Here is a 25,574-nt window from a genome sequence, read left to right as displayed (position 1 = left end):
GGAAAACATCACAGGCAAAACAATTCTCTTTTCTTTTTGGATGCAGGCCATTTCAGAGGTCTCCCCAGAATCCCCAAGTCCTCCTCCCTGATGTTGTCCGGTGTGGGGTGTGAGGTGTCTCAATTTAGCTGTCCAGCGATTCTCTGCCTAGCCATCTTACCGCTGAGGTCCTGTGATCTTTTGCCTCCCTCTTCTCTCTCTCTCTCTCTCTCTCTCTCTCTCTCTCTCTCTCTCTCTCTCTCTCTCTCTCTCTCTCTCTTCCTCTCTCTCTCTCTCTTGCTGTGCGGGCGCTTGCTATTTCTCACTTGGGGGCTTAGTTCTAATTAAGTAATTCAGGAGGTTTAAAAGGCACAGAAAAACTAAATGAAACCTCAAATTAGAAGGAAAATGGCTCAAATGGGTCCCCATCTCTGGGAGTTCTGGTTAAGCAAGCAAACAAAATGGGCTGGGACGAATGATTATTGTAACTCAGAAGACCAAAGCAAATGTAATTAGTTCCCAGTCTACTTCTTGTTCCTCATCCACTGACACTTTCCAACCCTCACTCCCAACCCCACAAGCAGTCGCGAATTTATCCAGTTCTTCCTTATCCTTACTGGGGGGAAAAGTCGCTGCCGCAAAGCTGGGAGGGTTAACAGAGCTGGTACCCCAGCCTGCCAGCTAGCCAAAGGAGATTGCCGGTAGGCCTCAGAACCCGCCCCCTGCCAGGCTTCTCAGCCAATGGGCGCCTGTGGGGAGTATGGCCCGGAGTCCTATTGGCTGCCTACCTACGTGCATAAGAAAGAAGGAGAGAGGCAGGCAGGGCAGCATTGTTATCTTAAGACACTCATCTGGTGTCTGAGTCTGCAGGTGACACTGGTTAGGTACGGAGCGTGAAGTCGGAGTGGGGACGCACCGGGCTGCAGCTCTAGGATGGAATCCGCCTGCCTGCCAAGCGGCTCGCGGCTCAACCCGCAGCGCCTCCTCTGAGCTCGGCGGGTTCCGGAGGACTTGGGAAATGCACCTGCCGCGCGCTCAGAGGACACCAGCAGGTCCTCAGGCAGCCGAAGGAGCCCAGACGCCCGAGGAACCGTTTCTGACCACGTACAAGGCACAGATTTCGGATGACAGGGCGGGTGAGTCTCTTTAGAGTTGGGGGAAAAAAAGGCAAGATCTTTGGTTTCACCTCGGTCGAGGGACAGGGGACTTCTCAGTTGGCCTCCCACTTTCCTCACCTCTCCCACGCCGCGTGCGACCCAGCCTAGCGCTGATCCCACTTCACAGATGCTGTGGGTGCCTGGGATGCTCGCTGCTCCGTGGCAAGGCAGCAGGCAAGTGGTCTAAACGCCGCCGCCGCCGCCGCCGCCACCGCCGCCGCCGCGGCAACAGCAAAGCCCAGAACAGGAGAATTTGAAAAGAGACATCCGTTCCCTCTCACAAGCTGAGGGGGGGAGGCATTCGCATTTCCCCAAAGGAGAAAGAGCCACAAGAAATCATGAAGTAAAAACTTTGGAAGGCTGCCACTGGAGATGTTGCACAAAAACTGGGCGTCTTTTAGGAGTCTCCTCGCAGTCCTTGGTGTTTTGGGGAGCAGCTGATACAGCAAGAAGGGCTCTTACAAGGATTCAAGGTAATCGTGCGGGGAAGGGGGGGTCTGTATCCCCTGGGTTTTCTGTGTCACCTTTCGTTGTAATTTTGATGAGTCCTCATTCAACCCTCTTGTCTGGTGCCTGGCAATTGCAAGCAAAAAGGAATAACTCCCATTCCATCCCCTAGTTTCTGTCAGGTGGAGCTTAACAGTGGACTTTGCGTTTGAGCTGAGTCTGGAATTGCCTCCTGGTGTCGCATGGCTGTCACAGAGCTTGGGCACTCTGCCTGACCCATATTGTTTTTTGCCTGGTTTAAGTCCTTAAAGTTAGTGCAACTCCCATTAGCTTTGGAAAATTCATTCGGGCTCCATAATTGCAGAGGATGACAAGGACCTTTGCTTGCCTAGCTGATGCTGGACAGAGCTGCACAAGGTTCACTGTGTTTGGGGAGGACCCTAAAGACCTAACATTGTATTGTGCAATACAGCTGTATTCACATGGTCATAAAGCCCTGTAGCATGCTTTAGAGGCCAGTTTATTTCTTCTATGAACATATAATGAGGGACCAAAATAATTCCTCGGAGTGAATCCCGTAGTCTCCTTTGGGTGATAGAACAGAAACCCCAATCGATTGAGTCAAACCTGGTAGTGCACTGGAGACACTACAGGGGGTGGGGGGGATATTGCTGTGCCGAAGGGAAGGGTCTGCTGAGACCATCAGATTGTTAGATTGTTTCCCTGTTCATACACAGGCGTGTGTGTGTGTGTGTGTGTGTGTGTGTGTGTGTGTGTGTGTGTGTGTTTTCACAGCTGTACGAAGAAAGCTGAAACTGGCTGCTCACAGAAACACTAAGCATCTCTGCCTAGACCTTCTCGGGCCATGATGCCTGGAGTGTCCCTGCCCAGTAGGAGGATGAACTTGTGCACTGCTATTTTAGCCCAGAGGAGTTCTCTCTTTACCAAGCAGTCTTTCTGCACAGTACATATTTATCCAGGGTACATAGACTTAAGCCAAATATTAACTAACAATCAACTGGATGCACTGTAATGTGATTGAGCAGACCTTTCTGGAAAGAACCATATGTATGCTTTCCCCTGTCCTGGGAGCAGGTTGCCCTGAGTAGGAACAAATGTGCTAAGAGAATATCAATTATAAAATAAAACCCGAACCTTATCCAAAAGGGCCAGTGATATTTTAGCATAGGCCAATAAGGTGAATTAAACGTATGCTATGAGTCAAGTATTTTGTCCCAGGTCTTCTCTAGACACATGCATGTTGATTCCTTTCCTTTCCTCACCCCCTGTCCAGGCTCTTGGAAGATATGCGATGCCAGTATTAACCAGGCAGCTATAGGATTCTACTAGATCCCCTGGGGGGCAGTCTGATGACATCAGGCAACAGCTAAAGTGATGCTGGAGTCTATGTGTTTTTCCCTCTTGATTTTGCACAGTTGTATGCATGTTTTTTTGTTTATGACATGGCCCTCTAGAGTTCCTTCTCACCTGGAATGAGTTGCTATGTAGCTCGGAGAGCATGACCAAGCAATGCTGCCACAGTGATCTCTCTTACCAGTACCATAGCTGCTATCCACTCTGGGAAAAGATGCATGCTTTTTGCTTCTGTCAGAAAAGACAGGATTTGAAAAGATGCCGAGCAAGGATACTGTGTTTGAGGGTAAGAGAGCAAACATCAGACCAGAACCTTTGCTTCTGGAAAACAGCTGGTTTTAAGGGGTTTGACAGTTGGGCTGCAGCCATAGGGAAGCCAGGAGCATTCTTGACTCTTCTTTCTCCTTATAAAAAAAATGGAGTTGCCTTTCCTTTCCCAGAATGGAGTGGTATGTGCTACAGTGTGAAAATAAGAAAGACAGAGGAGGGGAGTGTTGGGGAGGACAGAAGGAGCCTTTCTTCTTGTGTTGGCCTGGTTTGGGGAATGGGGAACATCTCTTCTTGGATCTCAAGATCCCATTCTGAGTGTTCCTTTCTGGCCTCCTGACAGGTTGTTTACTGAGCAAAGCCAGAGGGCACAGAACATCCCTGCGTCATCAACTCCTGCTGATCCCCTTCCCCAAGGTACAGGTTCATACCTGGGGAGCACCACCTTGGACCTATCCCTCTGAGAGGGTGCTCCAAAATCCCTCTGCACTCACAAACAAGAGGCAATCTGAAGGCACTGGAGATAATGTGTGGGCACTTTCTGCTGGCTGGAATTTCAGGTTCCTAGCTAGTGTTGAGGCAAGCACAGTGTAGTGTTACTTCTGAAGTTCCATTCTTCCCTCTAATACGCCCTTGCATATAATTTTAAAAGCTGGCAACATTTACAGAGGCCGTCAACACAATCCTCAAATGGCTTATCGTCTCCTATGTCTTTGGTTACCCTAAGATATAGAGCCGGAATGATTCCAGTCGTCTTGTCGGAATGGGGAGTACAGAGCACCCTAGGAGAAGATCTGTCTTACACGGGACACACAGCAATAGGAAAACTCATGGAGTGGGGCCTGGATCTTACTGTTTCTTAAATAACTTCAGTCCCATGGGCTTCTTCTCAGGCATGGTTTCATCTCAGTGTTTGTGATCTGACTTGGTTGCTTTATACTTTACAAGGTTAGAAGGCCGTAAGGGTCCTCATCTGGCAGTATGTCAGGGTAGAGAAGGATAAAAAGCCTTAGGAAACTTTGCCCTCATGATTTTGTAGTCTACTCGGGAAAATAGGCCTATGCCCAGGCCAAGGTAAGTGATGATGTAAGTTCTCAACAGAAGTTCAATACAAGAGAAGTCAAAAGGCTGATCTTATTAATCACCCATTGATCTGCACTAATAATAAGAGCTATCAGTATTCCACAAAGGGAGAAATAGAATTGAGCTATGAGAGTTAGAGTGGAATATTTTGGGTAGGCAGAGAGGGGATAAAGGGTTCTCATTGATCAAACCCCTCACTGTAGCACAGGGAGAAGCTAAAAGCAGTATGGTCTGCATGGGTCTTTGGGGCCACCTCTCTTGCAACCTGGAAATCCTATGTATCTGGGTTAATTGTATTAAACATGAATGGTCTAGCAGAAGTTGATCTAGGACCAGGACAGGACTGTGAAATACTGGGCATATCGTTAGGCAGTAAAAATGTTACCTGGCCTTCCATCACTCCCAGGTCTAATCCACATACAGTGGGAAAAGCTTTACTCAAGGTCAGAGAGCACATCAACTTCATATCCAAAAAATTTGAATGAGGATGTTGGGGAAGGCAGGCAAATTTCAAAAGAACACGAGAAGAGACTTCTCATATTTTAGGATCCGAATCCTTTAAGAGAGAGCTTTGATTTCCTCCATTTCCTGTTTCTCCACCCAAATGTTCCTCTTGGGGTTTACTTGGAGCCGGCAAAATGCCAAAGCCCTTAGGCATTTAGCATTGAGCAGAAGATTTTTCAATCTTAAGATTCTTGAGCATGCCCATGTATATAACCTCTTGTCTCCTCTTCTCTTTCCCTTTTAATAAAACATACGCTGTTGCAGTCACAAAGGAGGAGACCACAAAAAAGCAGGAGGGGGTGGGGAGTGGTGCTGCCCGCAGCTGTACCATGAGGTACTGTGATTGTTCGGCATAGCAAAGAAGGGAGAGGCATGGTGTCAGCCTGGGTAGAACCCAGGGTAGTCTAAAGGCTGCTGCTGTCAAACAGGAGAAGGCTCCAGCCAGCAAAACACACATACACACACACACACACACACACACACACACACACACACACACACACACACACACATATTCTAGGAGTAGACCTCTCTCCCAGAGAAGATCATGAACAGCATAAGCCTATGAGAGGACTAGCTGCTCAGCGATCTTGGTCTTCAGTTGGTTTGAAGCATCAAGCAGGCTGCATGCCACTGTGTGAATGACTCCATTCCTATACGGAAAGCTCCCATTGGGCATGAGAGGAGAATGACTTGCCACAGTTCACACCATAACTTCTCTGAGGTCTGGAGGAAGTTCCCTGGGAGCTCAATCTCTCTTTGTACTTTAGCCCAGGAATGTAATCTCAAACCAGATCTAAAGAGACATTAATGCTCTCTTGAAGATCCTACCGTAACTCTACCTGTCACTCTTGTTTCTAATAGCACCCCAATGCTAATGACCATTAGCTGAGCTGTGCATAACATATCTTCTCTCTTTACTTCTCAGAAATGTACACTGCCATGTTGAGGGTTGAGCCAGAGCCACAGGCACATGATGTGTAGTTCATAATTTTGGAGGAAACCCTGCTCTGTTTGGGAAGAAAGTGTCAGAAGGCTAAGTTAGGATGGCTGCAGTGGGCTAGCCTTCTCTAACATACTGATGCGGGCTGGTCCTCTTTAAATTATCACTCTGATCTGTGAAGGAAAGTAGAACAGCATCACCATAACATGCATCATCAGTGACTGGTCCAGTCCCATTATTTCTTTTTCTGAAACTCACTTGCAATGCTAAAATACCTGGGTTGCTGGACTGGGTAAGATGAGGCGCCATTGCAGGCAAAAATCCACCCAAGAAGTTCATCCATAGGTAGCTCAGGCACTCTTGAAATTTGTGCTGGGACTGTGAAATGCAACTTGGGTTGAAAAGAGTTACTTTTTCAAAAGCCATATAAGAAACTATAGAGATGTGGCTCAATGGATATAGTCATTGCCTAGCATGCTCAAAGCCCTGGGTTTCATCTCTAGTACCATAGGAACTGGGCATGGTGACACACACCTGTTAATCCTAGTACTCAGGAAATGGAGGGAGGAGGATCGAAAGTTCAAGGTCATCCTCGGCTGTAGAGAGAATGGGAGGCCTGCATGGAATATAAGAGACCCCATTTCTAAGAACACACACACACACACACACACACACACACACACACACAAAGACAAGCAATGTAAAATACACTACCTTTTACACTAATCTTAGATTTAAATGATGTAATATTTCAGATATGCTGGGTTAAATAAAATCCAGTTAGTTTTGTTCATTTCTTCCTAGCTTTTGATATATGGACCAGAAGTTAGATTTCCATCTGTGGCAGACACTGCATTTCTTTTAGACAGTGCTGGCCAGGCCCTGCAGAGAAGTAGCAGGTTAATGGGGAGAAAGGGCAGAGCTTGAGACAGGAGGAGCCAGAGACATGAAAAGGAAGAGAACTGGAGGGAGAGGTCAGAGCAGCCCAGAGGGAGCCTTTGGGCGTGTACTTCTGAAATTTAAAAGCAAGGAACACAAATAGCTTCCATGGCCTATATTTATTTGAGGGAGGACCTAGCTAACTGTGACTCAGCCCACCAGAAGCTTTTGTAAATCAATATAGTGCTCAGCTCACATGCCCAGAGTGAGTTTGTGAGAGGCCTCTTGGTTTAGCCTGTTTTTTATTTTTTCCAGGGGAGGGGGTGTAATAGTAAAAATAACTAAGTCGTCTTCAGGATCTTTCTCCAAAACAAGAACATATCACCAACAGTGCTTAATCTCTGAAGTCCTTCCTTTGTTATCTCTGCCACTATATGACCTCCCCTTCTGTGACTTTTTCATTTCTCAAACCAGACATGTTTTAGTCTGATGGGGAGAAAGAAGATCTACCACTGTATTTTCAAGATTATTTATCAAACTATCAATTAAAATGGGAAGAGGCAAAGATCACATTTGTTAATTATAGGTTGAAATACTATTACCCCTTCATCATAACTATGCTAGTATTGTTCATCATTGAGATAAGCTTTGGACATGCCTAGAACTTTTCTCATATTTTCTTAGCCCTCTATCGTTTGCAAAAATGCTCTCCCAAGCTCTATTTCGCTTGATTCACACAACACCCCTGGGGAGCAATTATTATCTCCTTGCTATGTCTTCCATGATCCACCTTCAGATTACTTTTATGATTATATTTTCTAATCCTTCTCTTTATATGGTCTCTATTCAGTCTTGCTTGCAGTTTTAAAATATGAATTGTGTGAAAGAGGCATTATTACCTCTCAGAGCCTTGTCTCAGCGGGGACAAAACCCTCTCTTAGGACGTTGTTCTTAATGTGAAATAGAGTAGCAAACGTCACTTCAGTTCATTGAAGACACTGAGCAAACGCTATGCCCATTTCCTCATAAAGATCTCCAGTTTGATACACGAACAGTTTTGGTGTCCCAAACTAGGCTTGCAGTTAGTTTACTCCTCAAATACCTGCTTCAGCAAATGACACCATCAGATCTCCAGGGACATGATAAAGAATTGTGCAGCTGGACTTAATGGAACACATAGGTAATCTTGGCATGGGAGGGGAAGGCAGAAGGGTCAATGAAAATTCAAGGCCAACATCTTCTACACAGTGAGCTCCAGGCCAACCAAGACTGCTAGCAAGAGTCTGTTTTAAAAATCAAACAAACCACTACCACCACCAACAACAACAACAAAAACCTTGTTGGGGAAGAGAGCTCGATTTGGAGACTTGAGGACTTGAGTTCAAATCCCCAGGACCCATGTGAAAAACAGACAGCTAAAACCAATGCAGAATAGCTGCATGTGTCTGTAAATGCAGTATTGGGGGAATAGAGATATGCAGATCTGAAGGGCTCACTAACCAGGCAGCTCATCTGAAGTGACAAGCTTCTGGTTGAGTGAGAAACCCTATCTTAATAAGGCTGAGAGCAATGCAGGAAGATACCAGATATCCCATTCTGGCCTCTGTGTGTGAACAAATAGGCCTGCAGACCCACACACTCTCAGGTATGCACCACATACATGTATGCCTTCAAAACACACACACATGAAACAAACAGGTGAATTATACTGGTCTCTTACTTTCTCTCTCTTACTGTTCCCCACCCTCATGCAATCAATCAGCAACTCTGCAAAAAAAAAGGTATGCCTCTGGTAACTTTTGGAAACCTGCATTCCTGGTCACTCTTGCCACTCTCTGAAGTCAGACCCATCCCTTTTTGCCTGAACCTTCCTGCATTTGTTCTGTTTCTTGCCTCCAGGGCTAGCCAGGGCAGCCAGAGTGATCTTTCAAAATGGTAAATTTGATTATGCCTCTCCTCTTGTTGCAGTTCTCCTGTGGCTCCCCACAAGCGTCAGAATGAAATCCAAATTTCTTAGCCTGACAAACAGAGCTCCTTCGTTAGCTGGTCCAACAGTCTCTCTGTGTGCCTCTCCTCCTTTCTCCCTTTCCCACTGCAGCCTGCAGTGAAGCACCCAGCACCCTGGCTCTTAGCTGGGCCATGGTGTTTCTGACAGTGCCCTCTGCTGTCCTACTCTCTGCTTCCTGGGGGTTCCTGAGCCTCAAGACTGTAAACATTATCTCCTCTGTGTAGGCGTCTCTGAGACTCTGGGACAGAATTAATTGCCTCCTCCTCTGTACTCCTACACGTCTTGCTCAAATCTCTCTCACTCTATTCACCACAATGTAATGATTCGTTTATGTAGCTTGGGCCGTGGTGTTGACATTGGGATTCTAAGACACCGTTCTTCAGAGGTATTCAATACAGGGAGCATATTATTGGAATGTGAGCCCTATCCTCCAGCACAAGAGATTAAGCAGAGGCTAACAGACACCAAAGCCTTGTCCTCTGGGTTCTTCCATTCTGGGGAACATGTGGCTCTATGATTCATAGGGACATTGTTGATAATGGCTGACATTTTCGTAGCATTTATGTGTCAGGCCCTTTAGTGAAATCAACTCATTCACTTATCACAGTGATTCTATTCACAAAGTTCATCCTTTCTATCTTACATAAGATAAATCGGAACTTCAGAGACATAAAAAACCTATGGCTGGAGAGACGGCTCAGTGGTTAAGAGTGCATGCTGCTCTTCCAGAAGTCCTGAACTCAGTTCCCAGCACCCTGGCTGGACAGCTCAAAACTACTTGTAATTCTAGGTCCAGGGGTCTAATACCCTATTCTGGCCACTATGAATATCTGCACACATGTGACACATGTGCAAATACAAGCACATACTCACTCATAAATAAAAATGTTTAAATACTTTATATTTGTAAATTTGATATGTAAGTATATGTAATGTATATTTAATATGATAATATATATTTAATAAATATATAAAATATATTTATAAAGAACTGTATTTAACATACATTAAATGATTTATTTTTATATATCAAATGCAAATAATATATTAAATGTAAATTCAATATATATTAAACATGTTTAACAGAAAGTGGGTCAAGGAAGGGAAACTAGTCCAAAGTCACTCAGCTATAATGTTGGGGAGTTGGTATTCCACAAAGTTTAGGTCTAGAGTCCATAAGCTTTATTATGGTCTTCAAAAAAAAATAGCCTCACAGGCCAGTAATCAAATGAGACAATTTTAGGAAGTGATAATGAAACAGAGAAAAACAGGATGGTGTAGGAGCGCCTGACTAGACAGTGTTCAGGGAAGAACTTTTACTGGAGGTTATATTTAAGTTGAGGGAACTTGTCCTGAGAAAGGAAGTGGTGCATCTGGATTGAGAATAAGGAGGAGTCTGGGCATTCAAGGAGGAAACCAGGGTAACTGAGGCTTCTGTTGATATGGTCCAAAGGGTATCACATTCATTCTACAAAATCTAGGGGAATAGTGACTAGTCCCGATGCTGCCAAGCTTCCCCTCCCCCCCCCCCGCCTGTTTGATCGTCCAGTTCTTTGAGGTGACGAAGACATCTCATAAAGCATCCAGCTTGCTGTTCTTGCCAAGGATAGAAAGAGATGACGCGTGAAAACACACGCACATGGGCGCGGACACACCATGACTTTGCCAAACCACTTTTATTTTCCTTTTTTCCTGTGAAGAAGTGTCATTCAGAACCTTAGTGGGGCAACAGGCTCAGCAAAGGTTGGAGACAACCCAGGAGTATGAGCAAATGGGAACAAGGTGAAAAATGAACTGGACTAGAGGAAGAAAGGGACTCAGTCGGATCCTGGAGGCTCATCCAGAGGGGAAAGCTTACGAGATGCTACCAGGTGGCAGCCTTGTCATTGCCAGTCTCCACAGACATCCACACGCCCATCTATCCATTTGTTTGTCCTCTGTGAGTATTTTTATAATAAAAAGTTAAAGAAATGATTTGAAGAGCAGGGAAAACCTAAATGGAACAAGCTCATAAATATTTAAGCTACAGCTTAAAGTGAGTAGAACTTGTACTAGGCTCGTTTTTGTTGTAATATCTCACTTAATTTTCATCCTTACCTCATGAAGGGAGTGCCATTCTTATTTTTAGAGACTAAAACCAAGGAAAGTAGGTTCAAAGGACCTAGCCTCGGGTTCTAATGACTGCACAAGAATTTCTGACTTACACCCTGGGAGGCTCTGAGCCATCAGGAGAGGAAAGACCAAGTGCCTAGTCAGAGCAGCTCCAGTCAGTTGGTTACTGACATCAACTAGGTTACAGAACATTCATGAGCTATGGTACTGCCACCTAAAATATGGGAATGATAGCAGATTAGAGACAATGATTGTGTAATATCCATGAAGCACTTGCCTCACGAATAGGTAGTCAGAAAATGGTAGCTGCTGTTTTTGTGTCTCCAAAGATGAACGCTTGGGAAATGCTGACCAGCAAAGAGATCAAAGCTGCAACCCAGGCATAGCAAATGAGACTCGGTACCACCTTTAACTCCCTCGGCTGGGGGAAAATGAATCAGGTATTTCCTAAGAACCATTACCAACTGCCAGGTTTCTATAATGCTTTCCAGGTATTTTCCCCACAGATTGTGCGACACAAACCTCCTAATGGGGTATTTCTATTTATGAATAAGGAAATGGAAATTCCTAGTGATTAAATAAGCTATTCAAGGTTTACCAGGCTTGGATGAGCCAGAGTTCACACGACCCTAAATCTATCAGCTGCAAAAAGCCCTTTGCTTAAGCATTAGATGTTGTGATGCATCTTTCTCCTAGTTTGTGTCCGGGGTGGGAGGTGGAGGGGGGAGTAGCTCAGTGGTCAAGGTAAGAGGAGTTCTTCAAATAGCTGACTGGTGTTTCTTAAAGTAGGAATCTGAAGGGATTCCTAGGAGCAGGAGCAGGCCACCAGGGCTGATAGATGGTAAAAAGACAGCCCAAATGAGAACACAGGGAATACAAAAGCAGGCAAAACAAACCAGAACAGAAACAGAGCCCTGAAGAGTCTTCAGTGCAAGGCATTACATGACCCATTCACTTCGTACGTACACCGAGTATTTCAAGTGTCCTTTCTGAACACAGGTATGTTCCTTTTTTTTTTTTTTCTAAAGGAGCAAGGCTTTCAAAACAAAAATGGAGATGAGTATCCTCAGGCTTGGAGGAAGGTTTCCTGAACTCTACAAGATTTTTAACCTTTTAGAAAAGCAGAGGACTTTCATTAATAAATCTTCATCTAGAATTCGAATACACCCAGCCAGTACATATGGAAGGCTCTCCTTGGAGCAGGCCTAGGTGCCTGGAGCTGATTCATCCCACAATTTTCTTCTCAGCCAAGGGTTCTGCCCAAGGCACCTCTTTGGAGCAGTAAAGGCTCCTCGAAACACACTGAAAAGCATGTACTATAGAAATCCTTCCGAAAGCAAGACTTGCCATTAACAAAAATAAGTGATATATTAAAATTGATCATAAAATGTAAGACCTTTGCCAACACAGACACATCTGTGACATTCAGTGAGACTAGGAAAAATTACTGCTCTCTCTTATTCTCAATGATTGAAATTGCATGAAATTCAATGTCTATGAATAAACACCTGCTGTGTGCCAGGAGCTGTACCAGACACTGACTGTGCTTACGTGTGCAGTCTCCTTCAATTCGACCACCCCACATCCCCCACATGAAGAAAGTGCCTCTCCCTCTCACTGTACTCAATAAAACGAGAAGAATGGAGTGATGACAGTTGCTTGACACTCATCTGAGATCTCTGCACTTGAGGAAAAATAGTACCGGGAATTTTTGTTTGCTTGCTTTTAGACAGGGCCTTTGGTGTGTCTTTCTGTCTGGCGTGGCCTGGAATTTGTTATGTAGACCAGGCTGCATCTCAAAGAGATCCTCCCAAGTCTTCCTCCCCAAGTGCTGAGATGAAAGGTATCCCCCACCAAGTCTGGCAGTGTTGAGATTAACAGTGGTTAGAATGAATTAAGAGAGTCTGACTTTGATCACTAGCCCCTAAGACTTCTACAACAGATAGAAGTAATATTTTTCAACCTATCTCATAGTTTCTTTCTGGAGATCAATATGCTTTGGCTGTGAGATTTTTACCTCATCTCTTTGCTTTCACAAAGCATTCCTATCCTCTCAGAACTGTGCTGTGGATTTGCTTCCTTGACACTTCTCTTCCTGACCCTCTAGTTTGGGGGCAGCTTGTTTATTAGAGGCTAGGCCCTCGTGGCAGCAGTGATTTGAAGGTATCCACCTCCATTCCTCACTTGGGGGCTGCGTGCAGGGCACAGCATCCTGAGCTGGAGGTGGCAATTGAGTTACTGGAATAGTGTAGGGTCGGGGTACCAGAGAAGTCCTTGTAATCCCCTTGAGGAATAGAAACGCCTACATGGTGCACAATTACTGCAGGGGCCGCTCATTTCTCTGCTTCCCCTTTACTGTATGTGGCCACTTAGCATACTATAAATATGTTGTCAGACAAGGAGCAGGCACAGGTGATGAGCAGCGTTCCTGTGGGTGATAGGTCCCCAGAGGCTCCCTGTAACACTGTGCCTCTTCCTCAGTCTTTGCCCTTTGGGATTTGAGACTCAGAAATCACAGAGTAAGGCCAGCATCCTCCTGAAGCCTCCGGGCTCTGGAGACCCCTAGAGGCAAAAGGCCTCCTAAGCCAGGAAGGTTGTTGCCTAGAGATGGCTGGCCTTTCCTAAAAGCCTTCCATGAAGCACACTTCCGGCAAGTTCAGAAGGCACAGCCTGGCACATGTGTGCGTGTGCGTGCGTATACAGGAGTGGGAAAAGTTGGCTACATTCGTCCAGAACTAAGCTGATTAGGCCCTGGCCCTTCTCGGCCTAACGGAGCCGTGCTCCTTTGTGCCTGACAGCCAGCATTCCTCTCAGCCCCTTGCAAGCCTGGAGACTGCCCTTCTTGGCAACTCCCTACCACCTCCATCAAGACGACAGTTTCCCTAAGGCCCCTTCACACATCTCAGTAACCTGATCAACTCATTTGTGCTGAAGTATTAATGACTAATAACGATTTAATGTGTCCAATTAACATTGAAGCATTTCAAAAGAGAAATTCACAGATTTTTAACCCATGTGAAAGACCCATTTTTTTTCCTTTTCAGAAAGATTGCAGGCCCCTCAAACTGTACAGAACAGACAGTTGCCTGGATAACAGCCACTCCTAGCAACATTTGAAAGCATTGTATAGGAGCTTACATAGAATCACCTAACAGAGTCCTCCAACCCACGATCATTAAAGAAGACGCCTATATATATAACCCCCGCCAGGAGACGAAAACTGGGATGCAAGAACTGACACAGCTAGCTCCTTGTGTCTCCACAGCAAAAACTAGATGCTCAATGGGTTTTCATTCACTTGTGGGAAAGACCTTAGTCACTGAGGGAAGAGGTTCAGACACTACTAATCAGAGTGCAGATCTGTAGTGATAAGAATATGTTTTCATTCTAATCCCCCCGGGTAGGGATATGGGGCTGCTTTGGACTCTTCTCAGCAGCTGACTGTGATTTGCCTCATGCTCTAGCACAGACGTGGTTTTGCCAACTGAAGATAGTTTCTGTGATTGTGTGCCATTTGGAATTCTGGGAACTTTTCAGAGGTTATATAAATGCTAGCGCCATGGTTGGTGGTTGGCGATTGGCAGTTGGCGGTTGGCAGTTGGCGGTTGGCAGTTGGTGGGGAGGGCATTGATTATGGTTTATTAGTAGTCATGCTCAAAGAAGAACAAAAGAAGTTATATTCAGGGATCTTTAGCTCTCTCCCCTCTATCAGTCTTTTTTATCTAGTGATGGGGGTAAAATTGAGGCGATAAAGGGTGTAAAAAAGAAGAACCCATAAAGTAGCAAAAACCAGCGCATCCTACACAGATCTTTGGCAGACTCTGTTCTGGGCTGATCATGTGATCTTGCCCAGTTGCTTTACTGCTCAAGCCTCAGGGCACACAACTATAAAATGGATATAACAAAATTCATAACCCAGGATTGCTTGGTGCATGAAATATTGCAGAATTATCACCTATAATGTCTAGTGTTTGAAGAATGCCCATTCTGTGACAGTTCTGCTCCTAATCTTACTTTTATTTTTATTGTCTTCTCCCTATCTTAAGCTTCCAGTGCAAGCGGCATGCAAATGTCATATTTATTGATCACTTAGAAGATTCACCAGCCGTCCGGCCTCCTAGGCGTGGTTGGTTTGGTAATGAACTGGATTTCCTTCCAGATGAAGGCATTGTATGAGTTTTTCTCTCCCCCTCTGCTTGGTTTCTTTAAATGTATCTCACAAATGCAGTGAGTGAAATGGATTTGGCAGTGACTTAGAAAAGACTTAATGCATTTCGGAAAGGGGGAGAAAAAGCCATAACAAAACCTGGTTTGTTTTTGTGATATATGGTTCATGTGATATGACAAAACTCCATTTTTATGCTTAGGAAAATTGGCTAATTTTAAAACAGTTGACACATGCCATATGCGTATAGAGTAATGATAGATTTTGCTCAGGCAAACAACAGAGGAACACAGGGCCAGAAATATCTGCTGGGGTTTTCATCAGTTAAATTCTTCGTTTATGGCAAACCTGCCCTGCATAAGAGCGAGGAGGGACACAGAAAATGGACTCACAGTGTCCTCAACGGCTTAAGTCAGATATTTGACATAAAAACACCATCTACCAAGAGTAAAACACAGGCATTGTGTTTTCATAGGCTGAGTAAGAAGGAAGAGGAAGCTACTTCCCAGAGCAAGCTTTATGTGACAGACTTTAAACAGTTCCAAAAGGTATTAGCCAGAAAGGGGGTGGAAATGACAAAAGAGATGTGAAAACGCTTAGAACTCCTGATTTGTGTTGGAGAGCTTTTCCTGGTCACTTCTCATGTTGGGCATAGGCCCAGTGTTTGGCTTTTATACGGCATTCAAAATGTGCTTTGAGATCCGCCTGTAAACAGTTCTGCATAACTCCTCAGTCAGAAGCCCAGGCTCTTTGTGGGCTGATGGTGTGCAATCTTCTGGACTCAAAAGCTTTTATTTTATTTCATTTTATATATATCAAGACATGATTTAATTAGTGAGTACAGGAAAAAAGTCAAAGAGCTCAGAGGTTTATGGTCAGGTTTTCAGGACCCAGCAGCTTGACATTCTAATCCTGTTATTTCTCACCTAACTTGAACAGTCAGCAGAGTCGGTTTTTCTTTCATTAGTTATTAAGTTTTCTCTCCTTTTATTCTTCTTTCTTATCCTTTGCTTTGTGTGACTCTTTCTTTACTCTGGTCCCCCACTGCACTTTTTCTTCCTCCTCAGGATATCATAAAACAAAGAAAGCCAATATCTTGATGGCTCATTGGTGACTAGACCAAGTAGAAGAGGAATTTTCCCTGATGCATTTTTGCCTCCTAGTATAAGTCTCCTGTTCCCTGGTGAACCTGACCATGAAGGTGAAGGGGAGGGGCTAGGCAGTGCACTGCCTCCCTCCTTAATCATAGATTCAGCCTTCCAAAGGCAGGAGCTGAGGTCTGTCTATCAGCTTAGCCCCTTCCTCCTGGCACAATATCAACCACCGGGGAAGATGTCTTTTATTTACAAAATTAGCAGTCCATAACAAAACCGGCACAGATCTATTTACCCCACCACCCCATTTTCAGGAAAGTATGGGTTGCTGAAGTTCACCGAGTGCCCTTCCTACCGAGGATAACATTCAATATTCAGAACTTCAAATTTGTAAAAGTGTAAAATTTTGGAAGTTTATTTTTTCCCTGTAAGTCAGTGGCTCTCAAATTTTAATGTGCACCCAGGGAGCTTATTAAAATGCATCATCTTCAGCCCCTTCTCCAAGGACTCTGATTTCATAGGTCTTGTGTGAAATGCAGAAAGCCGTGTTTTTTTTTTTTTTTATTAACTTGAGTATTTCTTATATACATTTCGAGTGTTATTCCCTTTCCCGGTTTCCAGGCAAACATCCCCCTCCCCCCTCCCCTTCCTTATGGGTGTTCCCCTCCCAACCCTCCCCCCATTGCCGCCCTCCCCCCATAGACTAGTTCACTGGGGGTTCAGTCTTAGCAGGACCCAGGGCTTCCCCTTCCACTGGTGCTCTTACTAGGATATTCATTGCTACCTATGGGGTCAGAGTCCAGGGTCAGTCCATGTATAGTCTTTAGGTAGTGGCTTAGTCCCTGGAAGCTCTGGTTGCTTGACATTGTTGTACTTTTGGGGTCTCGAGCCCCTTCAAGCTCTTCCAGTTCTTTCTCTGATTCCTTCAACGGGGGACCTATTCTCAGTTCAGTGGTTTGCTGCTGGCATTCGCCTCTGTATTTGCTGTATTCTGGCTGTGTCTCTCAGGAGAGATCTACATCCGAAAGCCGTGTTTTAGCATGCGCATGCACCGTTTTAGATTAGCTGAATAAAATTTTACCTAAATTCGGGCTAGTAGAGTATGAGCGCTCCTTGGTTGGTTAATAGGTGTCATATAAGGGGAAGAAGGGTTCGATGGTTAGAAAAGTTAGAGGAACATCATTGTGTCCCTAACAACCATCTCTTAGACATACTCAGAGGTTTACTGTCCATGAGAAAGAGACATGTTTAAGTGTTTTATACACATATATGTGCATGTATCTATCAAAACTTTATTTTATCATCAAGCACCTCTTAAACATTGAGGCATTTAATATGGAGGGTATTGCCCAATGGGACTAGGGCCCTTCTACAGGACGAGAGTGGCGATGCAACTCAGCTGTATGCTCCAATTACTTCAAGGAGGGAGAGGGCAGGAGTGTGGAGTTGGAGATTCACTAGCCATGGAGGATAGCCTACAATCTGGAGAAATGTTTGTGAAAGCAGCCATCGTTTGTTAAGCATTTGATATTTACAGGCACCATTCTCTCTTTTTAATTATGTATTAATTCAGTTTATTCTCAGGATAGTCTTGTGAGTCAGATTCTTTTATTATTCCCATTTCACTGAGAGGGAACTAAGACACTGAAAGGTTAATAATATGCTAATGATCATGGAGTTACCAAATGGCATAGTGGGACATGAACATGGGAGTCTCTGGAAATCCTACCCTGTTAATGGCTTTACCTGGCAGCTCTTCTGGGAGCAAGGTCTTGGAAATTATGGGCAGTAAGGAGTTTCAAGTCCTGCTAGACATAACCTGTCCAGGAACCATGATGCTTCAATGTTTCTGGACAGACTTCTGTAGTTGAGGACCTATGATTATTGCCCTTCATTCATCAGAGAATTTATTACAATGACCATAGATACTTCCAAAAGATTTTGCTGCACTTAAACACAAGATATGCTTAGTAAAACAACCTGACAAGGATGATTCATGGGTAGCAATTAGGTACAGAATCTTGTGCCTATGAAATCCCAAACTGGGTTGACAATCTGTTCATCCTGCTGACACCTTGATAAAAGCCACAGTAACCTGGCCTTGTTACCTACCTCATTCTCTATCCCCTCAGGAGGTATTTCTGCATGGAAAATAGATACGACTTTCCAATGATGGGGCTCAAGAGAAAGGTTTCAACAGTTATACCTGAGTCTTTTTGGAAATCAGCCTTCTCAGCATGCCCTGGTTGTACCCAAATCATGTGGTTCCTCTTTGTCAACAATTTCACCCTCTAGGATGTTGAATCCACACTTTAATAGAAAATGTTTATGGCACATCCTGTTAGTTGACCCACCACCAGCTATCAGCTCCTAAAGCCAACCTGATCTTGTCTTGGCTACTTTGTCTCCCACCGTGAACTTGTTCTCTAGGCCTCACGCCCCCTGGCATTAAGGAAATCATGTAGAAAATTCTTCAGTCTCAAACTAAACAGGCACACTTACCAACATGGGTTCTCATGCTGCTTCCTTTTGGATAAAACCTCCACTACACATGCTGAACTCAGGGTCAAACACAGTGAGAATGGAGCCCTTCATTCCTCTGGGCTTCATGTGAAACCCAAAGCATCAGCTTACATAAAGGAAAAAGAGACTTCAGCCTCATAGGAGCTCCTGAATCTCTCCCATGCATGGCATTATCTTCTTTCTACTCATAAAAGTTCAATTTTTCTCTTCCCCCAGAACTGGTCATTATAAGTGATGAAGACTGTGGACTCTGGGTCCTGGGCTAGCCATGGATTCAAGCAGTTGATTCGAGCAGAGTTATGAATACTTAGGGGTTAGCAGAATCATTTTGTTACTTTCATATATTTTTGGTTAAATAATTAAAATGATTAAACACCTGTCTGTGGATCATGGAGTAAAAGAATCTTAGGTTATAGTTCCAACAAAGTACTAGCATTCTGTTTCCATTTTCTCATTAATAACGTGGACATACCTCTTCCTCTGAGGGATATTGTTAGATGGTGGAACAAATGCAGCCCAATGGTTGGCCCTTAAGTGTTTGAGTAATAACAACTATGTTCCTTGTGGTAATTGTGGATCTTAGTATCATTTTTCTGAGTGCCTTACAGCAAGTACCATGACTTCTTCACTTCTGTTTCTATATTCATTCTATATTGTTCAATTCCTAGTTCAAAACACATACTGAGTTCCTTTGAGGTTCTAGGAGCTAGAAAAATAGATATGGATAAAGTAAATGAACATAAAATTCATGCTCCATGGGGCTGGGGATTTAGCTCAGTGGTAGAGCGCTTACCTAGGAAGCGCAAGGCCCTGGGTTCGGTCCCCAGCTCCAAAAAAAAAAAAAAAAAAAAAAAAAAAAAAATTCATGCTCCATTGAAGCTTATATTCTGATGGTCATAGACAAACAATAAAAAGAACAGGTAATACATAGGTTTCATTGTTGCTGCTGCGGTTATTATTTAATAGTTTCTATGGCAACGATACAACAGAAAAGACTAGTGCCCAAAAGAGCACTGCAAGATTTTATTATAGTCAGATGCTCAATGAGTGACATTTGTACAAAGTCTAGAAGTTTGGAACTGTCCGAATTTTCACACAGTGGAAAATTAGTGCGTGTTCTCTAATGATTGCTCTGTGATGGTCTTTGATGTCTATTTCTCTCATGTACCGTCTCTTATCCTCTGTACTTTTCTTCCTCTCTCTCACTATGAGCTCTTTGAAAGCTTAAAGCATGCAATGTATTTTCCATTTGTGTTTGCTCAGAGAGCTCCCATCTTAATTCTGTGTGTAGGTTAAGAATCCACTCATTGTTTACAAGCAATAGACCCACCTATCTTTCCTGAAAGTTATTATTCAAAAGGCAAAATTAGAGTCTATGAAGTTAGAGTAAAACATTCTCTTTTCACACATGCTTTTACAGAGTACTCACGTCTAGGTTGTGCTGGTTTGAAATTTTCAATTAAGTCAACCAAAGTTGGGGCTGGAGAGATGGCTCAGAGGTTAAGAGCACTGACTGCTCTTCCAGAGGTCCTGAGTTCAATTCCCAGCAACCACATGGTGGCTTACAACCATCTATAATCAGGTCTGGTGCCCTCTTCTGGCCTGCAGGGATACATGCAGACAGAAAGCTGTATGATGTATACATAATAAATAAATAAATGTTTAAAAAAAGTGTTTAAAAAAAAAAGTCAACCAAAGTCAGAGTGCATAGTAACTGTAGAGAAATCTGCAGCACCAGAAAGTTCTGGAAGAAATGAAGAAGGGCAAAACGTGGGAATGTGAGGGAGAGACACAAATGATCTCTTGAACTGTGACAAAACATTTCAAATGTCTTCATGTATTTCTAAATTGTAGTTGAAGCTTCTGTGGCTTTAAATGAAACCATAGTTCTAGCTAGATTTAACTTCAAAGTCAAAGAAATCATGGAAGATTATTAGGCAAGAAGCTGAGCAGAAGTAAAATTCAGATCTTTTTTTTCTTGAATGAGGCAACCAAAAATGTTTTTTGCTAGTCAGTCAACTGAAATGTGAGACCTGTTTATCAACAAGGTCCTTCAGGTCACAAACTCTGTCAGTAACCAGTGTCCCAGCATTGATTCCAGAAAATCTTTCCTCTGGCCAAGCCCATGTGCTTCCACTGTCATAGGAAGGTGACAGAATGATTCATATGGCTGGCATCCTCTTCTCAGAGAAGAACCATGGTCAACAGTGGCAAATTATCTCTAGGATGGTAAACTACCTTCAGGCTAGTTAAGGATCCAAACAATCAGAGATACTAATCGGTCCTCTTGCACACAGACCTGCCTGTCTGATGCGAAGGAATCTTCTGATCTTTTTACCACCAGCAGTCACTTCAGTATAAATGCTTCTCCACTTGGGATCCAGGGAACATTGATCATTATTTTAAACAGGGGCCTCTCTACATTGAGATGTTTTGTCCTGAAAGAGCCTGATGTAGTAACACATTGTGCAGCTGTCACCCTCCAGAGAGACCCTCACAAAAGCAGGTTGTCTATCTCTTGTCTCCTAAGGCAAACTCATGAATAAACCATCTTAACATTAAGTCATGTGCATAAATAATTTAAGATAGGCTTGTGAGGGGGAAAAGAAAAGAGAATACTATGTAGGACACTAATCACATCACCACTGTGCTCTCGGATGAGATTTTGAATGGTCCTTAGAGCTTGGTAACAGGTGTTATACAGATAAGTTCCAAATGAGCAGAAATCCCATCCTGGCTTATTAGCCCCTTTTTTGGAACTCAGTTGACAGTGGATAGGACTTGGTAAAGCTGAAGCTTCCTCAGAATGTTCCCATCCCCTGTGTGTTTTACTAGGCTACCTTCGAACAGGCATGAACAGTGTAGGTTCCCTTCGGAAGCTGGGTATGGGTCCTTAATCCACCCATGAAACAGCCATCGAGCCTTTCTATAGACAAGCTGCAAAAAGGAAAAAAAAACGCCACGGAAAGGATCTTGTTCCTCTCCTTTCTGGTTGTGTCTCTCCTCACGCACTTTTCCTCACTAGACTGAAGTGATGTGACATTTAGAAAATGTCTTTTCAAGTCTATTTACCCATCTGTCGCCCAGAACAGTCTCTGTCCCTCATTCTTTTTCTCTTCCACATATATTTCGAGTACAGCTCTTTCTGCTTGTGTCACAGTTCTCTCCCATCTCTCTCCCTTGTTCTTTGTCAGCCAGCAAAAATCTCCCTTTTCCCATCTCCAAAACAGCCTACATACCATCTGCCAAGGTTGGCAGGCTCTAGTTCACTCCTCTCCTTTCTCCCCTGGTGGCAGTTGGTAAAGAAAAGCATGGGGAGCCTCATTTGAAGTAGCTATAGGCAGTGTGGACTCTTCCATTAATTCCTCTTCCTTCGTAGACCTCCATTTCACAGAATGGGAAGCAAACTTCAGGGTCTCAGAATGACCCTTGGATCCAGGCACCAAGATAGACGGTAAGCTACAGTTAAGAGGAACAGACTCGAAGGTCAAATTTCCAGGTTTCAGACCGGAACTCCACTGGGTCTGTAACCATGGCTGAGTCATTTCAGTAACTCCAAAGCACCTCATGTGAAGAGCATAGATAATTACTGTGTCTTTCATGAGGGCTATAGTAAAGGTTAAATTAAATAATTCTGCCCCTCGTGTGGTTGCCTGGCCCATAGATGCTAGTTGTTCTTAGTATAGCTTCTTAAATGAATGCACTGAAACTCACCATCCCCCTCCTCTGCCAAGAGTATACTTCAGCACCTTTACATGTTGTAAGGCTCTGGGAGTGTCCGTTGATCAGAATCCAGAAATCATTGTCCTGCTCAGGAAAGCATTGCCGCTTCCAGTGGCTTCCCACTCACAAAACATGACTTTACATACATCCTCAAGTCTCAATGCTAGGTGGTCCTAATTTGCGCATATGATTCCCAAGGCTTTTACCTCCTGTGTACACTCAAGACGCATACACTGAACATACCAAACCTTCGAGAAATTTCAGCCTCTCATTTTAAGCTGCATGAGCTCAGCGACCAGACCTATTTACAAACATCAAATTTACTTGCTGGGTTATAGAAATTAAGTATGTCGTTCTTCTTACATTTTCCAAAGTACATACCATGCTTTTAACCTCACATTAAAGAATAAAAGATTTATAGTGAAAGACCATATTTTTTTCGAATAGGCTTTAAAGTAGCATCAATCAATCGTGGTAATGAAGATAATGGGAAACAACTTTGGAGTGTGGAGTTCATGTTCACAGTGGAATGATTATACCAATAATTGCTCAGCTCTGAGCAGATATAACCAGAGTCCCCTGAAAACCTCACTCCCTCGCATTCCTTCCCACCCTTGAATCCTCAGTATCTTCACCAAACTCCTAAAGTTAAGACGTTCTGACTTGTAACTCCATAAAAAGGGGATACTTACAGCATAGGGAAGGAAGGGGCCTAGACTCTAGTTGACAGCCCACACTTCTCAGTGTATAGGTGGAGGTCCACTTTTATGTAAGTAAATGGAGTTTTATGTGGTGGATGAATGGACCTTGCAATTCGGTATTAGTCCAAACAGGAAATGATTTGCAGAAATAAAGCAGGTACTAGAAAGACCAACTGTAAAAAGCTTTCTGCTCCCAAACTCAATCTAACTTCTCCCTCCCTACCCCCATTGCCAGTGTGTATATATTGGTTTGTGGAAAGGAAATGAACCCATATTAGCTCTAGTCTTATTAATAACATCACTCATATCCTTCCTACAACCGAGTTTCAACTTTTATTACTACCACTGACCAATGGCCAGACCTTATGTTCAACTTTGGCTTATTTATAGTGGTGTAATGAGAACATGAGTAAATGAAATTTGAGACACACTCAAAACTCACTTTACCCATGCCTTCCCATGAATGTCTCAATGTAGCTGTGAGCTAGCACAAAAGAGATCAGGTTGTCTACCCTGCCCAGCCTCCATGCAAGAATGAATGAGTTATCAGGTAATTGAAAATATAAAATAGATCTGGAAATACTTCCAAAAAACAGAACGAAAGAAAAAAGGAAGAAACCTAGATTCAGAAATACTTGGGATTGAATAACTCAAGGGAAACTAAGGCTTGCCTTGCCGAAGATAGGAGCTAGGTTGCTTGGGCGGCAGGGCCAGCCTACTGCACTGAGTGTAACAATAACAAATTGTTACTTACACTGTAGGCCTTGTAGGTAAAACATTCCCTGGGCTGTGTAGCATACAGTGTTGTGTTTGCAGGCAGGGCCATAAGAATGGGACCGGTTTTTATCTACCTTTCTCTGAGTGATGGAGATTTTAGTACCATTGATTCATTTCATGACTGTAGCCAGAACCATAGCATGGGTAAGTGGAAGGACCTAAATCTCCCCAGTAGCACTGTCATGTTTTCAAAGCAGTTTTGATCAGCAGTAATAAATGACTGGGTTTGAGCAATTTCTAACCATTTCCCAGTCTGTGAGGGGGAGGGATTAGAGAGACAATTAGACAGAATCATCTGTGTTATCTTATTGAAAGCAAATATGGGCCTTATGTTAATGACATTTATAGTATCCACTGAGGTAATACTAATAGAATTACAGGGGACATAGCCAGGAATGCCCAACAGGCGTCTGTGGTAATTCAATTACAAAACCCTTCAGGAACCATATAATTGCATGAAATTCTTACTTTCCCCTTGTTGGGTGATTTAACAAAAATTTTATTTGTCTCGCCTCACATAAAGAAGGAAATGAATGTGTGCCCTCGTCTGAACGAGCCATACTCACGCAAGCACCCCCCAGGTAGAATTCAACAGCATGAAGTCTACTGTGTCCAACAGGTACCCTCAACAAGACCAGAGTCCTCACAGCAGAGACTGCCATGGGCTTTTGCAGAATCAGGTGGCTTTATGCTTCTTTCCCATCACATAGTGAAACTGTATTTATACAGCCCATGGGTGTGGGACAGAGAATGAGCCACCATCTACTTCTGTCACTTCATTTTATTGAACTGAAGTTAAGGGAGTAATTTGCTTGGAGGAATGACTTGCTCAGAGCCACACAGTTAATTATTGGTGAAAGCTGCAACTAGAACCTCTCTCTCGTGTCCCAGGTCATGAGACTCAACTTTACCTGCTTCTATTACCATGAATATGCTGAAATTAAGGCAAGAAAAAGATTGACTCTTGAAGAAGATACTTGTAAGATGTTGGTGGCACATATCATTTGTACCATTTAGAATGCAGTAACAATGACAGTCTATCTTTTAGCATTATTCAATTTACAAGAGCAGAAGAAGCTGAATGCTTATATTTTGTGTGTTTTCCCCCAAATAATTTTTTAAGGAAGATACAAAAAAGCATATTTTCGATTCCGATCAATATCATACAATATGTTTATTTGGGATGTTGTTAGTCCCGGTTCCTCTCACTAGTAGGTTATTTCACTTTCACATCTTTTAATCTGCGATTCTGGGGGGAGGGGATGTATAATGATAGACATTTCTCCAATAATGTGTTTCTGAGAATCCAAGTCTAGACCTAGGACTTAGATCAGTCCTAGATTCAGCCTCAAAAACACACGTTTGTTTGTTTTGTAATGGATAAGAGTACTTAAAAAGACAGTCACTCATCTGTATGAGTAATAGGGATGAGGTGCACTTGTAATTTGCAGGCAAAACCTTGTGTCTAACCACTCAGTGCATCTAATCTCCTTCTGTCCTCTTTTGATTTTAATAAGCCTTCATTTTTCTCTTTCCTGAACAGCTACCCATGACTAAGGAGATTTAACTCTCTCTCCTTACCTGTATGAGGATCTCATGAATGTTTACATATGGACAGAAAATGTAGGAGTGTAAAAAAGAGACAATGCTGTGTGTTCTCTTGTGTGGTGTAAACATGTGCATGCATGCAAATTACGTACATCATGCTTTGTACAACCTGGTTGCATGACCTTGTAATACTTTCTAGCTCCCTTGAAAGACTTGACTCTCTCCGATAACATTCTACACTCTACTAGTTAAAGTAGTTTTGAACTCTTTTTTAAAAGAGAATTTACTTT

The 25,574-nt window shown here is 43.4% G+C and overlaps 1 protein-coding gene across 4 annotated transcripts in view; it reads left to right on the top strand.

Annotated features, from left to right (window-relative positions):
- Positions 1-779: 779 nt before the first annotated feature.
- Positions 780-25,574, top strand: part of Brinp2 (BMP/retinoic acid inducible neural specific 2) — a 100,815-nt gene continuing 76,020 nt past the window's right edge. The window contains exons 1-2 of one of the 4 annotated variants that reach the window (XM_039090412.2): positions 780-1,115; positions 1,264-1,609. The gene's annotated coding sequence lies outside the window, so the exon portion shown is untranslated. Of the gene's footprint in view, positions 1,610-3,567; positions 3,642-25,574 lie in introns of all 4 variants that reach the window. The other 3 variants (XM_039090411.2, XM_039090413.2, NM_173115.2) reach the window with 3 other exon arrangements.

Source organism: Rattus norvegicus, chromosome 13 (assembly GCF_036323735.1).
Source record: "Rattus norvegicus strain BN/NHsdMcwi chromosome 13, GRCr8, whole genome shotgun sequence".
NCBI lineage: Eukaryota > Metazoa > Chordata > Mammalia > Rodentia > Muridae > Rattus > Rattus norvegicus.
The sequence above is the reverse complement of the archived record's forward strand: the minus strand, read 5'-3'. Positions and strand labels throughout refer to the sequence as shown.